This window comes from Schistocerca gregaria, chromosome 7, assembly GCF_023897955.1.
Source record: "Schistocerca gregaria isolate iqSchGreg1 chromosome 7, iqSchGreg1.2, whole genome shotgun sequence".
NCBI lineage: Eukaryota > Metazoa > Arthropoda > Insecta > Orthoptera > Acrididae > Schistocerca > Schistocerca gregaria.
This window is the reverse complement of record NC_064926.1, coordinates 397,348,671-397,362,781: the sequence shown is the minus strand read 5'-3', so window position 1 is coordinate 397,362,781 and position 14,111 is coordinate 397,348,671.

Below are 14,111 nucleotides of genomic sequence, written 5' to 3'. Positions count from 1 at the left end.
CTCCCAAATGCGAGTCCAGTGTACTAGCCACTGCGCCATCTCGCTCGGTGGTGACTGGGAATCGAACCCCACACATATCGTTGTTGACTACACACAAAGAGACGTCAGCTACCGAATTTTTCTCCACCAGCAGCTCGGAATAGCATCCTTGAAATTACAGTGATGTCGCAAATAGTTCTGTGTCACACTGGGAGTCAAAAACGTCAGATACCGTTAGTGTTGTTTCGTCACTAGGAATAAAGTAGTATAAGAAAGGTTACTGGTGATAGCGTTTCTACGTGTCGCCACTCCTGACTTTATTGTGGTTCTACCTAACGTCCACTTGGTAGAGAAGGAATATCATGTTTCATGTGAATTTCAGACCACAATGCCATTATACGTTCTTCACTTGGTGTAGCCAGAAGAGAATAGAATCTATCTCTCACAATCGAAAATAATTGGCAGAAGTTGGAACCGAACACATACCATGAGTGTATGAAGCTAGCATCAATCCAACAGGTCATCAAAACCTCTGCTCTGTGATTTATATTTCTATCATAACGTCTTGCACCATTTTGGATGAGCATTCTGACCCACAGGCTCCCTGTAGTGGTTTGCAGCATGTTCAGTACGTTCATTTACTTGGTTGACCAAATCGCCAAGAACTAGCTGCCTTGGCTACCCAGTGCATATATTCGCTTCTATTTTGTAATCACCGAAATAAAATCTCGTAAATGCCACCTACACAGAACTGCCACAGAGTAGGATCCACAAATTTAAATAGGAAGTGTTCCTTTGCACTTGAGCTGCTCTATTGCGCTGTCTGTTTGTTGAAAACGTCGTACAGTGAAAAAGAAAAGCTGTAACTGTTTCTCTCTGAAGTCTAGATCTGGTCATATGCATTATCACACAGCTGAGTATGCGGAAGTTCTGGAGGAATTGTTGTTGGCTTTTGGAGCTATGGTAGCTACATGTCAGATGGTAGCGTAATGGTAAGCGTCGCACAATGTAGATAAGACGTCGTGAGTTTCACTACATTTTTTAAAACGCAATTCTACTGTCTGCTGAAGTTATCAATCTAATGGAACTTATAACATAATTCCCTTCACTTCTCAACCCAAAATAGTCGCTTCTGGAGAAAGGGATAACTTCTGCAACATTTTGTTCTTTTCAGGTTTAATAGACGGCCAGGCAGCAGCTGCATCTCGAAATTTTTGCATTATGTATGCGGAGAGCGTAACGTGCTAGAAAACGTCAGAAAAGTGTTTTCTGCGGTAGATGTCATGTGGTAGTGGTATTTAATTCTTCTTCAAACCTTGTTTGACAGTTTTAACTCAGAACAAGTTTTCTACATACATGTAATCAATAAACTGCATGAGCATTGTCAGACAGTTATAGATAACATCAGAGAATTCGCATTTATTGTTGATGATTAATTTCTTTCTCATGATTACTATTGTTTTAACAACAGTAAAAGAAACCTTATGAATATTGTGCACTGTATTACATGAAGTGAAATAAAACTACTCACCATAACCTTACGACGAAAGTCTGTTTTCATGAAACTGAGTATCTGTATACAAGCGTGCCTTTATCTGTACAAATTAGTAAAATACTACTCACTTAGATTTCGATTGGGTCTGTGTTTAACTGGTACATTCAAGAGGTACGAAAATGTGGCATTTCATAAATAAAGTTATGTATTACTAAAAACCAAAAATTTGCTTGTCAGCAGCGGAAAGAGGAGTTACCTGTTGTGCAGCATTGTAAGTTTTTCACCATTGCGCTATGGGCCGAAAGTATTTTCTAACGATTTCCTTATTGATGTTTGATCTGACTGCTTGTAGCTCTTTCACAGAAGGGATAAAAACATTACTGTCAGCAAGACTGGAACCGCAAACCATTACAGACGCGGTTTTACAGATCAGCACGTTACCACAGAGCTAGGGGAGAGGTATTTGTCTTGGCTTTCGCTACAACTCGTAAACCGCTATTTAAAGGACGAGATTAGTTGCGATTTCCACGTGCAACGAATTTCCTGGGCTTAAAACCGTAAATTTACAATCTTTTGTTACACCTCAAGCGATAATAAGTCAGATTATTCAGTGGAAATGACACGAAAAGACAAGTGAACTTAGAGGCTTAATTCCGTGCACACCAGAAAGTAACTCGTCGATCACAGAGTTGCCAAATCTCAAAATGTCTCTGAGCACTATGTGACATAATTTCTGAGGTCATTACTCGCCTAGACCTTAGAACTAATTAAACCTAACTATGCGTAGGACATCATACACATCCATGCCCAAGGCAGGATTCGAACCTGCGACCGGAGCGGTCGCTCGGCTCCAGACCGTAGCGCCTAGATCCGCACGGCCATCCTGGCCGGTTTGCCAAATCTCACCTACAGTACAAGCACGAAGAAGACGAACTGATGTGTTCCTACAGCGGGCTGGGAAGTAACCATAGCTGGCGTCTCAAAGACGCGGCTGCCACGGCCTGGAATACGCAAAGCGACTGATTCGCATTTCTGTAACTAGGTTTAAGGACTGGAACGTAGTTACTAATAATACTCAGAACTGACTGCAAACTAAGCATCATGAATCAGTAACTCTCATAGTAGTTTTTATATTTCTTTCGTAAGTGTACTCAAAACTATGAAACTCATTCACGGACGTTTTCGTGTCTGGCCGATAGTGGAGCACAACAAACAAATAAAAATAAAAAAAAGAATGTGTGTGTGTGAGAGAGAGAGAGAGAGAGAGGGAGAGAGAGAGAGAGAGAGAGAGAGAGAGAGAGAGAGAGAATATAAAAAAGAATGAGAGAGAGAGTAAAAAACTGTTGTAAAAAACTTGAATCATGCTATGTTAAGAAATATTTCATTAAAATAACACGTTCCACATAATTACGAAGTGTTGTATTCATGATTTATGGAACAAGTATTAAACTAATCAAATCTATTCTATTCATATTGCTGACTAGCCATGAAGAGTCATGAACTACCGAAAATTTCGCCAATATCAGTAACCAAATCAAAACTTGAAAATAAAAGACGACTGTTTTTGTAATAAACTGGTACTTCTATCAATACCCTTTCGTCCATCTTAACTAAGAACGAAAGACGTCTGATATACCTCCACTCAAAAGTAACAAAGTGTGCATGCATTTAAAGATGAAGTGCATGATGTGAAGTTCTATGATGGAGATACGAACCCAACATGAAATAGGGTTATTAACTAAGTAAAATCAAATGCCACGTATCGGTTTTTCTTACCAGCTGCTAGGTGTTTTAATCTAAAATAAGAATAAAAAATTTTGTGTCTGAGCGACAATCGAACCACACAACTACCGTCCTTTTTTATCATCCACGAATATAGGTTACGTATCAATTGCTTACTCAGCAACAGTAAGATGTGTCCATGTCTGAACAGAAATAACGACACTTATTGCTATTGTTGGCAACACTAGATCGGGATTCAGACCCACACACTTACCTTTGGAGGAGACCTATAGAAGGCTGCAGTCTTAGGAAAAGGAACTAAATGATTGAATTATACTGTTACGAGAGATACAGATCCTCGAAAGAGGAGATACGAATCCGAATCACAGTTCAGTACCAAATATTTCAACGTCTCTAGTTCAACCAAGTACAAATAAAATAAGAGATCTGTTCCTTTAAATGGCTATCGATTCATCAAAAAAAAAATTCTGATGTAAGTAAGCTTACTGGCTACAGTATTTCTGTTTACTATGATTTCCGCCTATGTCATTTCCAAATGTAAACCGACTCTGCCTAGTTGGTAATGAAAGAACGTGATGTTTAATGCGGATTCTAGATTATAGCGTCTTCCTGTTGGGTTTACCAGAGATAACGTAAATCTGTTTATGCCTCTTAAAAGTAAATGCCTGAAACCATGCATTGCATCTGTAATAGTTCGTACCACCAGACCGTTGTGGCCACATTTCCCAGCCCCAGGAGTGTGCTGTAGCGGATGATGTGCTTAGTTTACAAAATTAGTCACGGTGGAAAAAATGCGAGTCTATTAAATGGTTAAGTAGAACCAAGCATCTCATGCGGAGATTATGCTATTCTCATGTCAGCAGGATGTAAAAACTCTTCTAGGCATCATAGCCTCGATGTGAAGCTAACATAGCTAACATAGCTCCAGAAGTCAACAACAATGCCTGCAGAACTTCTGCATTCCACACTGCTGTATAGCCGGATCTAGACATCTGAGAGACAAACAGTTACAGCTTTTCTTTTGCACTGCACGACGTCACGACGTTTTCATCAAAAAGTCAGCGCAATAGAGTAGCTCAAGTGGAAAGGAACACTTCCTATTTAAATTTCTGCATCCTACAATGTTGGCAATTCTGTGTAGGCTGCAGTTACGTGATTTTATTTCGGTAATTTCAAAATAGAGGCGAATATACGCACTGGGTAGCCGAGTCAGCTAGTTCTTGGCGATTTGGTCAACCAAGTAAATGAACGTACTGAACATACTGTAAACCACTACAAGGAGCCTGTGTGTCAGAATTCTCATCCAGAGTGGCGCAAGGCGTTATGATAGAAATGTGAGTCACAGAGAAGAGGTTTTGGTGGTCTGTTGGACTGATGATAGGTTCATGCACTCTTGGTCTGGGTTCAACTCCAACTTCTGCTGATGATTTTTGATTAGGAGAGACAGATTCTATTCTCTTCTGGCTACGCCAAGTGAATTAGGTATAATGGCATTGTGGTCTGAAATTCACATGAAACATGATATTCCTTCTCTACCAAGTAGGCGTTAGGTAGAACCACAATAAAGGCAGGAGTGGCGACGTGTAGAAACTCTATCATCAGTAACCTTTCTTATACTCGTTATTTATTCCTAGTGATGAAACACACGCTATTTAGGGTCATAGGACACTTATTTCATCTTTTATTTGAACTTCTGTATATCGATAAAATTGGTTCTGAACTGGGAATGCAACTCAGACCGCCCTTAACGCGGAATTTGATCCCTTCGTGACAATACAGCTTGACTACAACTTGTTTGCTCAAAACTGCAGATTCCTCAATATCTCCACATACTGCGCGTGAATGAATTAGAATCCTGGCCTGGCACTAAAGTTTTCATTGTGTATTATCAAGCTCTAGCATGAGAACACGTATCTGCTGGTGGATAATAATTTTGATTTTTAATTTATTTTCATTCGTTGTCAACACTAACGGGATCTGACGTTTTTGACTCCCAGTGAGACACAGAACTATTTGCGAGATCACTGTTATTTCAAGGATGCTATTCCTAGCTGCTGGTGGAGAAAAATTCGGTAGCTGACGTCTCTTTGTGTGTAGTCAACAACGATATGTGTGGGGTTCGATTTCCAGTCAGCACTGAACTCTTCGTCATATTATTTCTAGTTTAAATATGCTCATATGTCGCTGCTGGTGTAACAAACCAATATTTAACGTTCGTTTTCTCTAGAATATAACAGCGATAGGTGCCGGGTTGGAGTCCTGCGAAGGAAAAAAATTAATGTTTCGTCATTTCAGTTAAAACATCTAGATACTGCCGAGAAAATCCAATATCTCACAGTTAATTGTGCTTCGGTAACAATCAGATTAGGTTCTGGGTTCGAAACCCTGTCCAACACAAAGCTATACCTTACGGCATTTCAAGTAAGTTACTTGTGAAGAAGCAATATTTACCATCTCTCGTAGTTTGTTAACAAGAACAATAGATGCTATGCAGGAATTCACGTCCGTTAAAATGTTTACGTTATGTAATTTAAAGTTGATATTTACTGACTGAAACTGTATAAAATCGAGGTATATTACTCTCTGTATTACTACTCAGGAATGACTGTTAGTTTCCGTCAGTCACGAAATATTTGCTTAGTCAGCATGATCTGGGTTTGAATCCATATACAGAAAGAGACGGTTCGTCGTGTCGTTTGACGTTCATACATATTCTCAACTAGCTGCTCGTGAATAACTTAAATTTTTAATGTCATTTTTTGCTAAATAATAAGTATGGTATGTTACTCTGAAGAGGAAATCATGAATACGTCGAACTTACTAAGTGCGTTACCAATCTGATTTAATAATGAGAGTGGCAACATTTCAGGTATGTCGTGTATTGTAATGAATGTGAGCTTACAAACGTTAAGTACAGTCTTATCTGTGATAAGGTGATCCCTGACATTTGTAGTATCGTGGTATTACTTTACATCTTGAGTTATTGCGAAACAGAGCAGTGTTTTCTAGTGGTGACACGTTGGAACCATTTTCGATAGTCAAACGACTGTACCGAGGAGCGATTAGAGGACCTGTTAAACAGCTGCGTTATGTGGGTGTCATGCGAATCAGGCAAAATGCAATTCAGGTCGTTCGGCCACTTTTCAGCACGACTGTACCACATCTCCTCCGAAATCACTGGACCAATTTCAGCCAAACTTGGACACATGTCATTTACTGCCTGTAAAGAATCGCTGTGGGGATAAGAATCACCTATGTGTCATAGGGGCAGGGTTCAAAAAAATGTGTGGGCCTTGATGTGCAAATAACCAGATTTTAAACACCCAGCCTTAGAGAAGGAAAGCACTTCGTGACTCTAAACAAACTTTACACCTAATTTCAAACTTTTACGAAAGTTTTTCTTGCTTACAATCCCCATAAAACGATGAAAGGTAAAATGTCTATCGCTTAAACTATTTATCGCTTTCTACATTTTCGCTGTTCATGCAGTAAAACTGTGACATCAGACATAACATCGTGACGTTTGCATTTATTGCTTCTTTGCTATTAACTCTATTCGTAACATAACATCCACATATGGTGCTGAATGTACCTACAAAATTGTATAAGATATAGTTCAGGAGATATGACAGAAGGAGGAGATGGACAGGGGAGGATGAGTTGGGGTTGGACAGAGAGTGGGGGATGAAGGAGATGAACAGAGAAAAGGGAAAGAAGGTGATGGACAGGCAGGGAAAAGAGGAGACGGACTAATAGAAATGAAATAAATACATACCAGGACAATGCTGGGTACTTAGCTAGGTAATAATAAAATAATGGTGTTGCAGATAGAAATCAATATTACTCCTATTTGCATGTCTTGCATTTAGAATCTGTTGTTCCAAATAAGAGTAATACGAGGGTAATCCAAAAGAAATGCACACTTTTTTTTTAAATCTATCTTTTATTCTACTCGTCTGAAAGTTTTAAAGTGTGCACATACATCCTTTAGGAACAATAGTTTCATTTCTTCACATAATTTCCATCCCTCTCAACTGCCTTACGCCATCTTGGAACCAGCGCCTGTATACCCGCACAGTAAAATTCTGGACCAACCTGTTAAGTTCTACTGTTTGGCAGCGGGCACAAGGGAGTCATCATCTGCAAACCTTGTTCCACGAAGAGAGTCTTTCAGTTTCCCAAAGAGATGATAGTCACATGGAGCCAGGTCAGGACTGTTAGGCAGGTGTTTCAGTGTTGTCCATCCGAGTCTTTCCACTCCACCAGTAAGAGAACTCAGCGAGTGGTCGCCCGGTCGGGGCTTAGTTCCTGCATCTGAGTCTGCGCGTTAGGCCGCCTGTCTGCTCGAGTTTGCTCAGGCAACGGTCGTTGGCGTTTGGATCGATCGGTTGGTCGGTTGCGCACTGAGACACAAGATGACTTGTCCGTCTTGAGCGTCGGCGCATGTGAGGTCTCCACGTGAGTTCAGTTGGCCGCGGCGTATAGCGAGGGGTAGTAAGTTCGCGGTCGACACGAGAGCAACAGCAGTCAACCCACGACATCAGTCTGGCCGGTGCGAGCTGCGACACAGTGAGACGGGAGATCGGCGCGCCTTCCTGTGTCCGTTGAAGCGGCTGGCAGCGGACGGTTCGGGAGAGCGATTTCGGGGTGCTGCGCCAGGTCTTCTCGAGAAATCGCAGTTTATTAGAAGTTAAGTGATTGGTGATACGTTGTTTCATTTACTCTTGTTAAATTATACTTGTTTTTTGGTGAGATCACCAGCTGTTTTGCTTTGGGGTCGTAGCACCATTCTTCTCCGTTTGCCGACCCACGGGAAGGTAGTTGTTTTAAATTGGGTGGTCCGTTTTTCCCTTGAGGAGTAGGGGCGGGTTAGAGCAACCTGCGGTTCAGGTTGTTCGGTAATCTCCCTATCAATCTACCGTACGTTAGTAGCTGTCTCTCTCATGTTTGTCGGATTTAGTGTGTTAACGAAGTTATTGCTTGGAGTGTAACGGCCTAATACCTGAAATATGTTTTGATCTTTGGAAACTTTGATAGTATTGCCTATGATCTTGAGTGGCGGTATCTGTGTACTGTAGAGCATCTTAACTATTGTTTGGCCAATATTGTAGGATTTTATACAAGATTGCATTTCATGGGCTTTTATTTAAATGATCAGTTTAGTATATAATGTTGCCACCCTTTCACCGTAAGACTTTTCTTAGAAGTTAAAATCAATTGCACCTTCGGTGGCAAGGTTAATATTTTAATTGTTAGTGTTTTGTACCATTTCCACCCCTCCTACGGGGGGGGGGGGGGGGTGGTGCATAGTTTGTGTGCTTGTGTATATTGTTAAAACTCTTAGTTCAAACTTATCTAGTGTGTTGCACATTTGCACCAGTGTAGTCTTTCAGAGGCTGTTGTGAGCGGTCGTAACTACGGCCGTGTCAAAAGGGAGCGGCAAGGTTCTCTGCCCGAAAGCTCATACAGTCAAAACTTGTGCCTTTCTGCCTCTCAATGAATTGTGACTTTGATATTTAGAGGGTGCTTTCTGATTATAATTTTAAATTTGTTTGTTTTAAAAAATGTTTTAGGCACTACTAAAGTGAATAAAATTCCCGTTTGTTAAAAGGAATTTGGTTATGAAATCATCAGTTACTCCCTGGCAACTACTTCCATGCTTACGTAGTGTGATTAAATGTGTTAATGTTCCTGATGAATCGCTAGTAAATAAAATAAATTCTTAAGAATATTCTTTGAAAATAAATCACGGTTCACTACTCATATCGTGCCCTGTTTGACGCACAGCGAGAAGCAAACACAATAATGTATGCTTACAAACAATTGCTGAAGTGATCACGTTCGTCACGTTAATTCCGCCAGTAACAGATTGCCAACCTTCTTGTTTAAATTGCACCGAACGGGAATAGTAATGCGTCTACTACAACCATCTACCAGTCATAGTTGCAAGTATGCGTGGGTAGTGAATCAACTGTTGTAATAAGCGATATTTCGTGTTTTACAGTAATCTGTCTGGGGCATGGGGGCAGATGCCTCTGTGCCCCCCTCTAAACCCACCACTGTCAGAGGCTATACAAATAGTATTTTTTTAAAAGAAAATTCACGGTAAATGACAACGGCCAATCAGTTGCAGGATAAAGATTTACTGAAATCCTTGACCACGGTTTCAGTATATCTAAATATACCTTCATCAGAAGCTAAAATACACCTGAACAGCGAAACACCTTCATTAGCAAACCATTTAGCTACATAACTAAAATAAAAGAAAAAGCAAACACTTATAGCATTATGTACCATGAAAATTACCAAAGTATTAAAAGCACAAAAACTTACTAAAATCACATCCTGCAGTGGAGGTGCATAAAACACTCGTGCCAAAGGTGTCGTCACTATTTAAAATTAAAATATTACCTCCATCTGTACAGCATATTTATGAAGAGATTGTCGATGCGAACACGGCATACTATCAGTATTTCAAAAAATTTGCAAGCAGTGAAGGTAATGTAATGCGATGCACATAAATAATGCAAAGTATCAGGTAATGTTAGATTGCAGAATTGAGAAACTTCAGAAATCCACATCGCAGTTTAAAAATTTTGTTGTAACATTACAGTCCTGGATACAATGGAATTAAAGTGTGAAATCAGTGAAAATGAATAGAAAACTTAGGCGATTTATTGGCAGAATTATGTCAAAGTGAAGTGCATCTGTGAAGGAAACCGCATAAAACTCACTAGCTTTGGAACTGAGATACTAAAACGTAACAGAAATGTTCAGGAATTTCAAAGTGCAATGATCTGAAGGCACGCACTATCAACTTCGCGAAACCCTGTATCAATGTAGAGACCAGTAATGGACAGTGATAACATAAACTCTGATATCTCTATTGTATATCTCATGTGAGGTTGATGAATTGCGATAAGACAGATTAGGGTGTGAACAGAAGCGTAATCATTGATAAGTGGGATGTCAGTTTCACAAGCCAAGGCTTGGTTGGAGCCTTCATTTGGGATATAATGGGTTGGGATGAGCTCATCGATGAGAGAGGAAGGCGACTGCGATTACGCTGAGAAAGAGCATATACTATCTGACCAAAAGTTCAGGACTCACCTAGGTAAGGCAGAATTCACTGCTGGATGTCACGTGGTGGACCTGCCAGAGTAACAGTAAGTGGGGAATATTGTTTTTTCATTATATAAGTAGTAATAGCAGAACAGGTCGTTCAGGAGAGATATGTAACTTCGAACGTCGACTGGTCATTGTATGTCACCTGAGGAACATGACCATCAGGAATATTTCAATCCTTGTAAGGCCGCTAAGTCGGCTGTTGCTGACGTGACTGTGACGTGGAAACGCGAAAGAAGAATGACGGCTAAACCAAGACCAGTCGGGCGTCTTGTGCTGATGGACAGGGGCCATCGAGCACCGAGAGGGGTGACTAAAAATGGCATGGGAACAGCGGAAGGGGTCATTTGTGAGTTTTCATGTGCTACCAACAGTTCAGCTGGCACAATGACTGAAGGGAGTTAAAAATAGTGGGCACAATAGCCGAGATGCTCCTCATCAGCCGACCATTTATGTAGTCATCGTCAAGTGACATCTGACGTGCACTGGACAGTAAATCACCTGAAACGAACGGTTTGAAACCACGATTAACGCAATACTCTGTGGCAGACCAATGTAAAGGTCTCGGTTTGGTGAATATCTGGCGAATGTTTTCAGCCATCATATATAGTGCTAACAGTAAAGTACAGAAGATGTGGTGTTACAGTGGCCAGGAGGGGCGTTATGAAGTTAGGTTGTGGTCCCCAGTTTGTGTTTTACGAAACACTAAATGTGGTAGGATATGAACAGTTTGACAGCATCATGCACTGCCTACAATAGGAGAACAGTTGAGTGACAGTGACTATATGTAGCAGCATGACTATACATCCTCTCAAAAAGCAGCATCTGTGAGACGATTTTTTGTTGACAATAACAGACCTGAAACGAACTGACATGCTTAGAGCACCGACCTGAACCATATGGAAAACCTTTGAGATGAGTTACACCTCAACGTTAAACATCAGCACCTCTCTAGTTTCGGCTGTTTAGAAGGCTAGGCTGCCACTCTTCCTCAGACATTTAGACACGTTATTGAAAATGTCCCTAGCAGAGTACAAATCGTCATATTGATGAAAGGTGAACACATCTCATGTGAATTGTTACTAATAAGTCTTCAGATAATTTTTATCAAGTAGTGTACAGTGTGTGGAGATGGGGTGTATGCAGAATGTGTTGAGTGAGGTGCAGCAGCACGCCATGTGATACAGCTGTTGCGTCATTTCGAGTTAGTAATGTAGGATGAGGAAGTGGGTAGATTGAAGTAGGCTTTTTTGTGGGAGAAGGTTGTCATTGCATTGAGGTGTAATCTAGCTGGTCAGCTTAGAAGGTTTGGTATAAGGTAAGGAGACATTCAAAATACTTTGTTTATGAAGAATACGCTAATAAATTTTACTAAATGCATTTGAAGAAGTGACACAGAAGGAGTTGGCAAGGCTGATTAAGGCATCAACTGGGCAGGTGGGACAACACGTTAAACATCGTTATAAGAGGATTTGACCTCGCACTTACCAGTGTATGTGGAATGGTGCCCATTGCAGATTTTATGGGTTGGAGAATGTTTCAAGTTAGCTCAGTGATTGTGGAGGTGACGGGATTGTGCTAGGGTTGAAGGTGGGTGTATTTTTACACTGGTTTTAGTGGTTCAAAATGGCTCTGAGCACTATGGGACTTAACATCTGTGGTCATCAGTCCCCTAGAACTTAGAACTACTTAAACCTAACTAACCTAAGGACATCACACAACACCCAGTCATCACGAGGCAGAGAAAATCCCTGACCCCGCCGGGACTCGAACCCGGGATCCCGGGCGTGGGAAGCGAGAACGCTACCGCACGACCACGAGCTGCGGACTGGTTTTAGTGGTTATCACTGAACTGGACACAGCAGAGACAAAGATTGGTTTGGGATTGGGTCTTCGTCATTAGGGCGTTGGACTTACACGAAGGCCCCGCTTTGGACAAGGTGGTCTGTGGTAGTGGGGGTTCTGTGAAAAAACGGCCTAAATACGTGGGGTCCTGTTGATTATGGATGTGGGCACTGGTTTGGATTTGTAAGTCAGGGTTGTTTTTCTGTATGATTCTCATGCCTCAGGGTTGCCATTCTTGACCACTTCAGTGAGGGTCAGAGGCCAGCGTGGAAGATGTGGTGGTCTGGTTGGTTAGTTTGTTAGTTACATGTTCTGTAGATCATTTGAACGATACTTTTATCGAAGTATTGTGGAATGAATCAGTTTACAGGATATGTATACATCGTTACTGTTAACATTAATAAACACATTACTGTTAGTCCTACTCATGCAACTACACTCGAGCTTTTTCGTCAGTGGAATAGAAGGAGTTGTCCAGGAGAAATCATATTAAATTAGATTTAAAACTTCCTTCGCTACCTGTCAGACATTTTATGCTATTGGGCAAATAATCAAAAATTTTTGTTACTGCATATTGAAATCCTCTCTGTGCCACTGACAATTTAAACAATGAGATTTTCCCTGTCGTGTTCCAGATATTTAAATCACTGATCTTCTCACATTGTGATGGGTTTTTAACGCCAAATTTCATTAGTGGATGTATGTATTGTGATGGCGCAGTTAAAATTCATAGCTGTTTGAATAGGTAGCTACATGAGATCTGTGAGTGAGCACCACGTATTATTCTTTCCTTTCGCTTATATGTAATCAATATTTTCTTTCTAAATGATGAGTTACCCCAGCAAATTATTACGAATGACATAACTGAATGCAAATGTGCAAAACATGCCAGGAGGTTAACATGTTTGTTTCCAAGATTAGCAATTTTACAAAGAGCAATTTTCAGCAATGTGTACTCCCAAAAATTTGGAGCATTGTACCCTACTTACTGACTCGTGCTGATGTGCTACGTCAATTGCTGGTACGACCCTACTTGTTTTGCAGAAATGAATGTGGTGTATTATTTCAAAATTTAGGGGGAATTCATTTTCAGACATCCGCTTAATAATTCTTCTGAAAATATCGCTTAGCGTCTCTTCATTTGCTTTCCCTCTAACGGGATTTATAATACACTAGAATTGTCTTCAAAAAAAAATACGAATTTCTTTTGTTGTATGTTAACTGGAAGGTCACTCACAGATGTAAGAGATAGGAGTGGACTCAGAATTGAATCCTTTGAGACTCTCTTCGTGACTTTTACACTCATCACTAAAATTTTCTACCTTCCCGAGACTGTCTGAATCATCCAGAACAATTTTATTGCGTTCTATTTGATAAGTGTGATAAAAACCAGCTGTGTAAAGCCACCAGTTCCATAAAAAATGAGTTTTTCTAAGGGGTTATCATGATCTACACAATCGAACACCTTGTAAAGATCACAAAAATACCAACTGGCGATATATTTTTGTTTAAAGTCTGTATTACTTGCTGAGTGAATGTATAAATAACGTCCTCAGTCTAGCAAACTTTCTGGAATCCAAACTGTAATATGCTAGGTAAATTGTCTCCACTTAAGTGTACCACTACTGTTGAGTACATTACTTTTTCGAATACTCTGGAAAAGGATGTCGGTAAGGAAACCTTAAGTCTGTCTTGTCAGCTTTCTTGTGAAGTGTTTTAATAATTTCATATTTTAAATTGTCTGAAAAAATTGTCAGTGATGCATTCCATATGTCACAAAGGATATTACTTACTAGCCAACAGCCTTGCCGCAATGGTAACACCGCTTCCCGTCAGAGCAACGAAGTTGAGCACTGTTGGGCTGGGCTAGCACTCGTGTGGGTGGCCATCCGGTCTGCCGAGTGCTGTTGGCAAGCGGGTTGCA